Raw genomic sequence first — 11,760 nt, 5'->3', positions numbered from 1 at the left:
CCTCATATAACTTAACAAAAACACTGAGCTCTTCTCTTAGTTGCAAGTACTTAGGATTCTAGTGTAATTTTTAAGGGGAAAAGTCTTATTTATGAAAAACAAAAACAGACACAATCCTGTCCTTAGGATAAGCATAAATAGTTATAGCCCACTAATTCAATACTTCTGTTGAACTCGTCAATTCTTCAAATTGCCCCATATCCAAAATTAAGAACTTTGAGTTTCTAATAATAATCCCTGACCTTCCCAGACTTTCTACTGCCTCATTCTTATTGTATATCCTCTTCATAATTATATCTGATATCTTTGATTTTCTCCTTTAAATTTTTAAAGGCTCTCTATTAATTTTATTTTTATTATTCTTATCACTGCCATCTCGTATTTGTATTCTACCCTTATGGTTAGATTAAACTTTCTAGTGAAAAATCTATATTTATATGACTTTTCATCATAAAATGCATCACCATTTCCCCACTTCTAAGAAAATAAAGTCCAAATTCTTTAATATTCAAGGTGCTCTATTATCAAGTTATTGTTAATTCAGTTTTATTTTTCAATATTTTATTGTACAACTTTATGCCTGATATAAACTGAAGGACTCCCATTCCCTCAGACTCGTGGTAAATTCCTATGTATGCTGTAACCTACGTTAATCTCTTTAGCTACAGTTTATTCTGACTACTGAAATTGTTCTCATCAATTAAGGTAAAACACAAAGGCTAACTTTCTCTCAAATTTTCCCTAATCCCAAATCAAGGTGTGATTTTTCCCTTCTCTAACCTATCGTTATGATTTACCTGCATTCCTATTAGAATACTTATCATAGACTTATTTGTATTCAAATTATATGCAAAACTACTTTGCCTCCTATATTGAAAGATAATCTTTTTGAGGGCACAAATTCTACCTGCTCTGTCATTTTGGATAACCTAACATAGCACCTCATAAATATCAAACAATTAATACTGTTTTAATACACCGTGGGAATGACTCAATTATATTTCATATAGTTAACTAAAAAAACATATAATTTTCAAAACAATTTAAGAGGAAACATTTCACTTAAGAAATTCCTTAGGACAATTTGGAATGCGTACAATAAAGGTGCTAATTCCATATGATCCTTTGTATTATAGCACAGCAGGTATCGTGGCATATATCTTTCAATGTACACCTCATAGTCCTGAGGTAAATGCTATTTATTTTACTACAAAATATTGCTGGAAAAAACAAACTAACTAAAGAAGACTCACTTTAATAGAAAGATATCCTATGTTCATGGGATGAAAGCAAAGCTTTTGAAAGTGTGTATTATCGCTTCTTCAAATTATTTCTCAGTCTCCAGTAATTTAGTAATTTGTTTTCAGCTCTTATCAATACACATAAACTATTCTGGGGATATAAAAGAAATTTAAATGTCTAATTTCTCTGGATACTTTGAGTCCTAATCTGTCCACTTTGCTCTTTATTATTCTTTCCTTCTTAAAATAGTGTATTCATGGCTTTGTTGACAGCATTTTCTTTAGATCTTGAGTTCAGTTATTAATTATGGTTAAATAAATTAACTGAAATATTGAAAGAAGGAAAAACACTATGAATATCAGGAGGAAAACAGAAAAAGCAGACATGTCGAGAGAGAGTGTTAAGATAGGGAAAAAGAAAACCCGTTGCCATCGAGTCGATTCCAAATCATAGTGAAGAGGGCTAATTTCAGTTCAGTATATTCTATTTACTCCTAATCCCTAGTGGAAATGTTTAAGAAATGATTGCCACCACCCCATAGACTGAGAGGCAAAACTTATATCATTCCTGTCTTAAATGACATATTAGTTTTAATGAGAGAGTTATATATGCTTAATTCTATGTGTTTCAAGTAAGAGTCTAACATGAAACATGTGGAAATTCAGGATAAAATGTGATAATAATTAAAATGCATAACCAAGATTTTTCAGAACCTCAAATTCATTTTACAATTTTCATGCACAATGTCTAGCACTCAATAAAAATGTGCCAGTTTTGGTGCCAGTAAGAATGGAGTTGCATGAGTTAGAAGAATCATACCACAAGTAACAACTAAAAAGCATGGAGAAAATTTTAAAAGTAGCTCTAAAGATGCAAAGGACAGCAACAAAAACCAGGTAGAAAACAGAAATAATTTAACTATTGAAAAAAAGCCACTTAATTGGATAAAATCTATGTTTACATAGCTTTTTTCTACTCAGGTTTCTGCCTATTATGTGCAGTGTGAGGTATCTGAACTCCAAGATAAAGCAAAAGTCTTACTGGTTTGAGGCACTAAAGGATGGAGTTTGGGTCTGTTATGTTGTTGTTAGGTGCTGTCGAGTGGCTTCTAATTCACAGAGACCCGAGGTGCAATAGAATGAAACACTGCCCAGTCCTACACCATCCTCACAATCATTGCTATGTTTGAGCCCATTGTGCAGCCACTGTGTAAATTCATCTTGTTCAGGGTCTTCATCTTTTTTGCTGACGCTCTCCAAGCATGATGTCCTTCTCCAGGGACCGATTCCTCTTGATAATATGTTCAAAGTACATAAGATGAAGCCTCGCCATCCTCGTTTCTAAAGAGCTTTCTGTCTGTACTTCTTCCAAGACATATTTATTCGTTCTTTGGGCAGTCCATGGTATACTCAATATTCTTCGCCAACGCCATAATTCAAAGGCATCGATTCTTCTTCGGTTTTCCTTATTTTACCACTCGTCTATCATCTATCAGTTTGTCGTACTGTGGTGGCTTGTGTGTTGTTTTGATGCTGGAAGCTATGCCACTTGTATTTCAAATATCAGTAGGGTCACCCATGGTGGACAGGATTCAGCAGAGCTTCCAGACTAAGATGGACTAAGAAGAAGAACCGGTGATCTACTTGTAAAAAAAAAAATTGGCAAGTGAAAACCTTATGAACAGCAGTGGGACATTGGGTCTGTTATAGAACATGAAACTTGAGATGGAAATCCTAGAGTTAGGAGCCCTCAAATCAACATATAAACTCTTCTAAAGTCAGTGACTGAACCCTAAACTGTACATGCATGGGAGAATCCAAGAATCCTGGTGGAAACAAGAATTTTAAAACTGAAAAATGAATACAGATTTGAGCTCCTGGAATTTGATCATATATAGACAATTAAAAAATCCAGTTAAAATCATACTGAGGTGATTTAAAGTATTATCATTTTAATGCTAACTCATTTAACATGAGTTTTGGTAGTCATTTTACTTATTTAGTTTAACTACCTATTCAACAACAACATAATTAATATAAATTAAGCAATACTTTAAAATTATAGAAGGTAATTAAAACAATATAATTGTCAAAATTATTTCTGCAGTAAGCTGTATTTAACTGAGTAACAGATGAACTGGGTGACTGAGTCATTGGCATACCACTCACACAATTGCTGATGACCTGTTAAGACAAATCAACAAGTAGTCAGTGACTCCTGAAAAAAAATGCTTGTTTTTATGAGAAAATATTTAAATATCATTTTAAATTAGACTTTAACTATTCATATTCTAACCTATAGTGTAATACAGTATAAACATGAACTTTATGGAATGCCATCATGAATCACTCATTGGAAAACACTATCCACGATGAATGTGCCTACAAGAAAAATGATGAATGGTATGGTACTTGAGTCAAAGAGACAGTTCCATTACTTATTAGCTGTATGACTCCATATAATTCTTACCTTGAACTTCTCAACTGTAAAATAGTTAAAATAATAGTATGCAGTTTGCATGGTTGTTGGGAAATATAAATGGGATGTTACATAAAGTGTTTAGTAGATATTTGCTCTCGTGAATTCTAAGAGTTAGCTACAATTATTGCTGTTATTATTCTAATCACTATTAAATTTAATATCATTATTAATAATGTCAATGTTAGAAATTAGGAAAGAAAGAAGTTTAATTTTCCTCGTAGTTGTGGAATATAAAAGGCAGAAGCCAGACAGAATTCCTAGCTTTCTAAGGTAATGCAAACCTTAGAATTGCATTTATTCAATTAGGTTAGGGACCAGGTACTGTGCAAAGCACAGACTGTACACAGAAAAAATTGAATACATCTACCAATTCTAAGAAACTCACATCCTCTTGGGAAACTAGGGTATATTAACACTATATGTTACCTTCTATTAAAAAATAGAAATTATGTTGGCACACATATATCTGTAAATATGGAGCAGGTCTTGTAGTCTATATTGTTCTACAATTTTCTTGTTGAATTTAAGATTCTATAGCTTATCTACATGTAAATATCTGCCATTATTCATAATTTCTCAAAGGTCATAACTACAGCTGCATGTTAACTGCTGTTGAGTGCCATGATACAATGGGACACAAGAGACACAAAAGTTTGTGTCACACTAGAACACTCCGTTGGGCACCATGCTTTGTCTGAGCCCAGAGAAGCAATATTATAGGTAACTAGCAGCATTGTTTCCAATTCTTTAGTTCCAAAATACCTCAGGGTGATCTTTTGTTAGGTACCAAATAACAAAGTGATGGTAAGGAATTCTACGTGGAGATCATAGACCAGTTATGGGAACTCCTTCCTGCCTTGAAAGGATTTCACTGATACAGTTACCCGTGCAGTGATTCTGTGTGGCTGTACTCGTTAGAGAGAGTCTGGAATGATGGTAGTGGTGAACTTCCAATTTCCTAAGAGCATACTCAAGATATAAAATAAAATTTGCTTCCCATGACACAGAATAAAATATTCCATGAAAAACGTTGCTTTGGTTTTCTTACAAGTTACTATGTGATTAAGTTTGTGTGTTAATAATAGTTATATATAAAATTTCTTACATGCTACAATGTGATTAGTGTTTGTATATTAATAATAGTTATGTATAAAATTTGTATGTTTTAATAAGATTTGGGCAACAGAACTAGGGGCAGGGTAGCTATGATGTTCTTCAGCTAAGACGCCAGTGCACTAACAATAGTTCTTAAAAATCTTTAATGTTGTTGTTGTCATTAGATGCCACCAAGTTGGTTCCAACTCATAACGACCCTATAGGACAGAGTAGAACTGCCCCATGGGTTTCCAAGGAGCAGCTGGTGGATTTGAACTGCTGACCTTTTGGTTAGCGGCCGAGCTCTTAACCACCATGCCACCAGGACATCTAAACATCTTTAATAGTGATCTGCAATTATTTGCAAAATCTGAGCATCATTGTTCCCTAAGAAATAGCAAAGGGATTTTCCAAATAATACAGGTTTTTTTAGACCAATGCCATGGAGTTGTACAACCTAGGCTCAAATTACTGTTCCTCTATTTATTAGTACAGCTGTTTACTTTACCTTGGTCGTTTTATTTAACTCTGCTGAGCTTTAGTCTTCTTATCTATAAGGTAGAGAATGTAACAGTCCCTACTTCTAAAGATTGTTATTATTTAAGCTATTAATATAATTGAATATATAGACAGACTTACTCAGCAGAGTCATTATTATTTGATGTTTTATTTCAAGTTTTCTTAGGAGCATTATTTCAAGTAAATCACTCACTGCAGTAGACATTATGTATAACTTGCTTTTGATGTTTAGCCATATAACCCAGTTCAACAACTCCAGAGTCAGAGAAAACTGCATGATTGAAAAGAATAGGTTTTCTATCATTTTTTATATTCATTGATTGAGAGGGATACCCAATGCATATACAATAGGAAGTCAGTAATTTATTGTGTATTGATGCATGTATTTTGTTCTGTAGTATATCAAGTTCAAAATAAGTCCCTTCCTGTGGGGCTAAGACATTGGCTTCTAAAAACCAAACATTGTAATTCATCAGAGCTTGGAGATTTGAACTCATTTGAAACAGTGACGTGCTCTCTTGCTGAAAAGAATGCTTAATTTAATTATCAAACTTTCAAAAACAGTGACCATATTTTCATTGAATTCTATTGGAGAACAAAATCTTCATCCTGATGACTCCTTGTTGAAATAGCATCTTATAATTGTTATATGCATCGTCGTTCCACAACAAAGCATGCCAAACATTCTTCCTGTTTCCTGTTGAGTAGTTCCCCAGTTTTCTTGATAAATCTAATCCCAGAAGTTGTGAGTCTACATCTGGAAATGTTTCCAAATGAATGATTACCCACTACAGACAAACAATTCTGCAGGGCAACAAAAATATGTTGAGGAAAGAAAGTCGTTGGTATATTGTTTAGGAATTTGTCAAAATGACATGTGCAGCTCAGTCTAGGTGTTTTTTTCAAAGTTGTGTGTTTGAACATGCACACATGTGTTTATTGGCTTTTGCTGTTGAAGACTGAGGCTATGTTGGTGAGGATTTGGAAATAAAATCGACAATCAGAATCAAGTGGCTCTGTGTTATCACTATAAATCGCTTTGTGTGCTATTGATGTGTAAAGTGCTTGTTACCTAAAGTTTTGTCATTTAAAGGGTATTTTATCTAGTTTGGTCCTGGTGGCACAACAGTTAAGTGGTTGACTGCTAACCAAAAGTTTGGCATTGGAACCCACCCAGTAGCTTATGGGTAGCTTTACTCTGTTACATGGGGTCACTGTGAGTCGGAATCCACTGGATGGCACTCAACAGCAGCAACAGTCTAAGAATAGAAATAATTGGATTACTTGGTAACAGTCTAGACCCTAAAACATAAGATGTCAGTCCTCTTACTTCAGCTGTCTCTAAGAATGTATGAGAACAGAAAGTATAGAGAATATGTGATACTACCTTATAGTACTACCACAATATCTATGAAAATGGGAATGGAGCAACTAAAATATATACCTCAGGCTTCTGATCATTTGGATGAAATGCCCTTTGGGTCTCTGACTTTAGTCATCTTATTGGTCAATTCAAGTTATAAATTAATTTTTATCTCAATTTGAAGCATAACCCCTCTAAAAATACACACTCCTCTGAGTAGGTATAATTTGATGCTTCAACACAACAAAATAAACACAACTTCAGAAGACAATCACTAACGCTGACAAATATTTTCTATGTTGTCATATAATCATGGAGTTTCTCACTCTGCTTTTTTAAATTTTCCTAAAGACTGTGCCAACAGATGTTAATGCGGTATAAATGAACATGTCAATTTTTTCATACCCATGTTGACAGGCATTGAAGAATTCAGCTTTAGAAGGACAGACTGTCTGACCATTACCTGTCTTTCTCTTTTATATCAGATTATTGCGTTGCCTGTCCAGTGTTGGGTGTTCTATCATAGGGTAAAATACAGCACATCATCACAAAGACAGAATTTTTTTTTTTTTCCACATTAGTTCTGAAACAATGAACCCTGAACTCCTTTTGGATAAAGAGTAGCAGACCAAGGAATCCGTTCTGCTCAAGGGCACAGGGGAAGGAGGCCGGAGGCATCTGTTCCAGCTGCTGAGCTTTTGTCTATTTTGATCTATCAGAAGAAATGTTTTCTTTGCTGCTTTAGTACTTTAATTATTACTTTGCAGGTAAGTTTTTGGGAAATGAGGTATAGTTAAAGCTGTTAAAATATCACATTCACAATATATATCACATTTAATCCACGGCATGTATTTGTGTTGACTTTACAGATCTCATGTGCTCTATACCTGAGTGACCCTCATCAGGAGGGATCACCTGGTGACCATTCCATTAAATTGTTTTCTGTGGTAACTGAAACCCAAGGTACAGGAGCCGAACTGAAGTTTCAGGATAGATCCAAAAAAAAAGAATGATCAGTGTTTAAATGCATATCCCAATATCATAATACTCCTATTATTCCTGTGTATATTAATTCAACTCACTTTGAAAAATACCTGACCACAAGGCAGCATAGACACAATTGCAGACATTATGATGCATTATACATTGTAGTGTATGAATACAATAATACCATTTTACAATTAAAATAATACAATTTTATTTCCTGTAATCTTTATTATTTATGGAATAATCTTGAGTATTTACTGTTTATCACAGGGTGTATAGATGTTCCTGTACTGTTGTTTTGATTTTAGGACATTACAAACGGTAATATCTTTGGATCTTTGAAGACATTACATTTTAAAAAAAAACTTCTTGTGAGTTATTTCCAAGGCATTCAGTGACATTTACCTGGCAACAATGTGAGCAATGTTAACTGTTGTTACTGAATTGCTCTCCAGAAAACCTGATCTGAATTCCAGAGTTACCAGTAAGTTCTGCAAACGTTGGTTTTTATCACTACATTTATTTTATGCTGGATAATTATTTTAATTGCATTTCTTTAAGTGTTACCAAGATTGTATATTTTTATCTCACTTAAAGTCTGTAATTTCTGACATATCTATCTTTCCTCTTTCCTCCCTATAAAATATTTATTTAAATATGCATTTTTGGATCAACTCCTTTTCTCCCACTCTCATTCTCCGATTGTGTTACCTCACCTTAAAGTAGAATGTGAGCTGTGCTATTTTTTGCCCCTAAACATTATAGCGAGCAGAGCCCTGGTGGCTGAAGTGGTTAGAGCTACAGCTGCTAAACAAAAGGTCAGCAGTTCGAATCCACTGGCCGCTCCTTGGAAACTCTATGGCGCAGTTGTAGTCTGTCCTATAGGGTCTCTATGAGTCGGAATCGACTCGATGACAACGGGCTTTTTTGTTGTTTGTTTTCTGTATACAACTATTTTTCCTTTCGCTGTCACTGTTTTGTTTTCCAAAAAAATAATTGGTCCTTTTTTTAAATTTCATTTTGCTTTTTTCTCACTATGCTACATGTGGGCCTAAGACAAGGTGTGAAAAGTATCTTAAAGACATACTATCAGTTCCATAAAAATTCTTTCTTATTGGATCAAGGTCAGCGTGTCTCTTTCTGACAAATGAAATATACAAAGACGTTCCTCAGACGATGTGTAAATGACTTATTTGGGAATGGTAGAGGAAGTCTTCTTATTAGCTTGATAAACATGCCCTGAAATACCTAAAGCTTACTTGAATGATAAAGTGCTATAAATGATATCATGTAGAGGTAAACACTGTCAAACTTATGGTTTGATTGTGTAGTTTTTTAATGAAACACTTTGATTTACATTTTGATATACAAATTTTATTTTCATACATCTTTTGTGATTGATGACCACACCCACCACTTCAATTGTTGCAACCATATTTTCTCTATTCTTACCAGAATATATATTCCATTTCTGTGTTCTTTTAGATATTTTAAAATAATTATTTCAACTGTTTGACCTATTTGAAACTCATTGAGTATATGGAGAGTCATAAGAATTACTCTTTTATACAGCTACTTTAGTTTCTCAACAATATTTATTAGAGATTTTTGTGTCCATAGATGATTTTTATCATATTCTTAGTTCTAAGAATAGCTAACAATATTAAATGGATGTTTAAATTTACTGGCTTTTGTTTAAAATTTCAAAATCTATTAAACTTTATTGTATGCCTATTGTGTGCCCTTTTAGAACTGTGTTAATACATATACGTGTTTATTCACTCAATAACCAAAACAACTTTATAAGATGGTTATTAATATTCCTATTTTACAAATGAGATGATTGAAGTCTTAAAACAGAACCCATTGCCATCAAGTCAATTCTGACACAGTGACCTTAAACAGAGTAGAACTGCCCCATGGGGTTTCCAAAGGCTGTATTCTTTACAGGAGCAGACTGCCACATCTTTCTGCTGCAGAGCATCTGGTGGGTTCAAATCACTGACTTTTCAGTTAACAGCTGAGCACTTTTAATCACAGAGCCACCAGGCCTGCTTGGTTGAGTTCTAGAAAGATTAACTTATCAAGAAATAGGAAAGCCATATTATTCTGATTTCAAATCCTATGTTTTTAGCCATTTTATGCTGCCTCATTTTTCTTAAATCTTTATTAATGTTGCTACACACCATTAAGTTTTGTTTTACAATTATGTTACAATATTTAGTAAGAAAAATACAACAGTTTCCACCTAATGCACGTGCACACACACATTCCTTTGATGTATTAAGTTAGTTAATTGTTTCAGGTATTTCTAATTATGCGCCTATCAAGTTCTATTAAGTGTTCTAAAATGAATTGATTGTTACTTTAAGCATTCTGTAGATTTACTTGTAGAGTTTAAAATCTTCACTTCTGATATTCTTTCCAAAATGCTGTACACTATTTCTCATTGTTTATTGCCATCATCCTATCTCTAGCATTAAAATAAATTTCTAATAGTCCATGCCAAATTAATTTCTTACTCTATTTCATTGGTGGATTCTTCAGAGTTCCTTCAGTTCTGCAACTCTCTTACTAAATCTAGTAATGTTCTTTGGGTCTCGGGTTTTTCTGATTTTGTAATCATGCCAACAACAAAATAATTATATAATTTGCTTCTATTTTTATTCAAATTTAATTTTTTCTTTACAATTTGTCACATCTTCTATTAGGTTTATATGTAAATAAAATAATAAAATGAATCATTCTTTTCTTGTTCTTGTATTTTAAGGCACTATTTCTCTTTTTCTATTTTGTTGTTTTTTAAAATTAAGTATATGTATTTCCATTCAGACAAAATAAATATTTTGGCATGTTAAAACGTTATTAGGGCTCTACGGGCTATTAGGGGCCCTGGTGGTACAGTGGTTAACAGCTATGGCTGCTGACCAAAAGGTCGGCAGTTTGAGTCCACCAGCTGTTCCTAGGAAACACTATGGGGCAGTACTGCTCTGTCCTACAGGATTGCTATGAGTTGAAATAACCTCGACAGCAATGGGTTTTAAGGTACATTAAGAAAGTATTTTGAGTGGTATCATATGTTAACTTTCTACAGTTTTTACTGGAACTCTGGTGACGCAGTACTTAAGAACTTGGCTCCTAACCAAAGGTTCTGCAGTTCAAATCCACCAGCCACTCCTTGGAAACCCTATGCTGCAGTTCTGTTCTGACCTATAGGGTCGCTATGAGTCGAAACTGACTTGATGGCACCTAACAAAAATAACAATAACATAGCTTTTACTATGAATTGGAATAGACTCGACAACAATGAGTTTCTGTTCTGAATAACTTTTACGGTGCAAAAATTCATTTGTAATATATTTAATTATTTAAATTTATATGTGAATTAAATAGGGAAAATAGAGAAGCACTTTGAAATTAACTAAAAGAATATTGGGTATCTTGCCTAGTGTACCCATTCTTGGTATCAAATTTTCATTGATTTGAGCTATGTTACCACTCTGTATTTTGTGGAAAACTGATGTTAATTAATACCATTATTTAAAGAAATGAAAATTAAATGTGTTCAATAGAATGAAATCGATTATCACCTGGTGAAGAGACATATTTTACAATTGTTTGAAAATTCATTTTAGAATTCAGTATTTGTATACCTGTGTGATTATTTGGATTTTACTTTGAAACATTTGTAACATCTTTTTTGTTTGCTCATTAATGAATCAAGAAAAATCTTTGACACACATTAATTTTATATTTATATGAAGTATATTATTTTACCTTTCGCAAAAAATTTGTTTTAACAAATAAATTGAAAGTGTTTCCTACATAACGTTAGATGCAGTTTCTAAAATTACATCTACTGCTTCATAACAGTTTACATAATATACACTTATAACATATATTCTAATGACTAAAGTTGTTTAAGGATTTTACATTCATTATTAGTGAAATTATAATAAATACATATACACACGCATTAAATTTTTGAAACAAAACCATATTTTGCAGCTCTGGTTATAAGTTGTGTGTATGTGTGTGTTTCATAGGAGAGATAAAAGTTAATACAAACCTGA

Source organism: Trichechus manatus, unplaced genomic scaffold, assembly GCF_000243295.1.
Source record: "Trichechus manatus latirostris isolate Lorelei unplaced genomic scaffold, TriManLat1.0 scaffold00175, whole genome shotgun sequence".
In the NCBI taxonomy this organism is placed as follows: Eukaryota; Metazoa; Chordata; class Mammalia; order Sirenia; family Trichechidae; genus Trichechus; species Trichechus manatus.
This window is presented reverse-complemented; position numbering follows the sequence as displayed.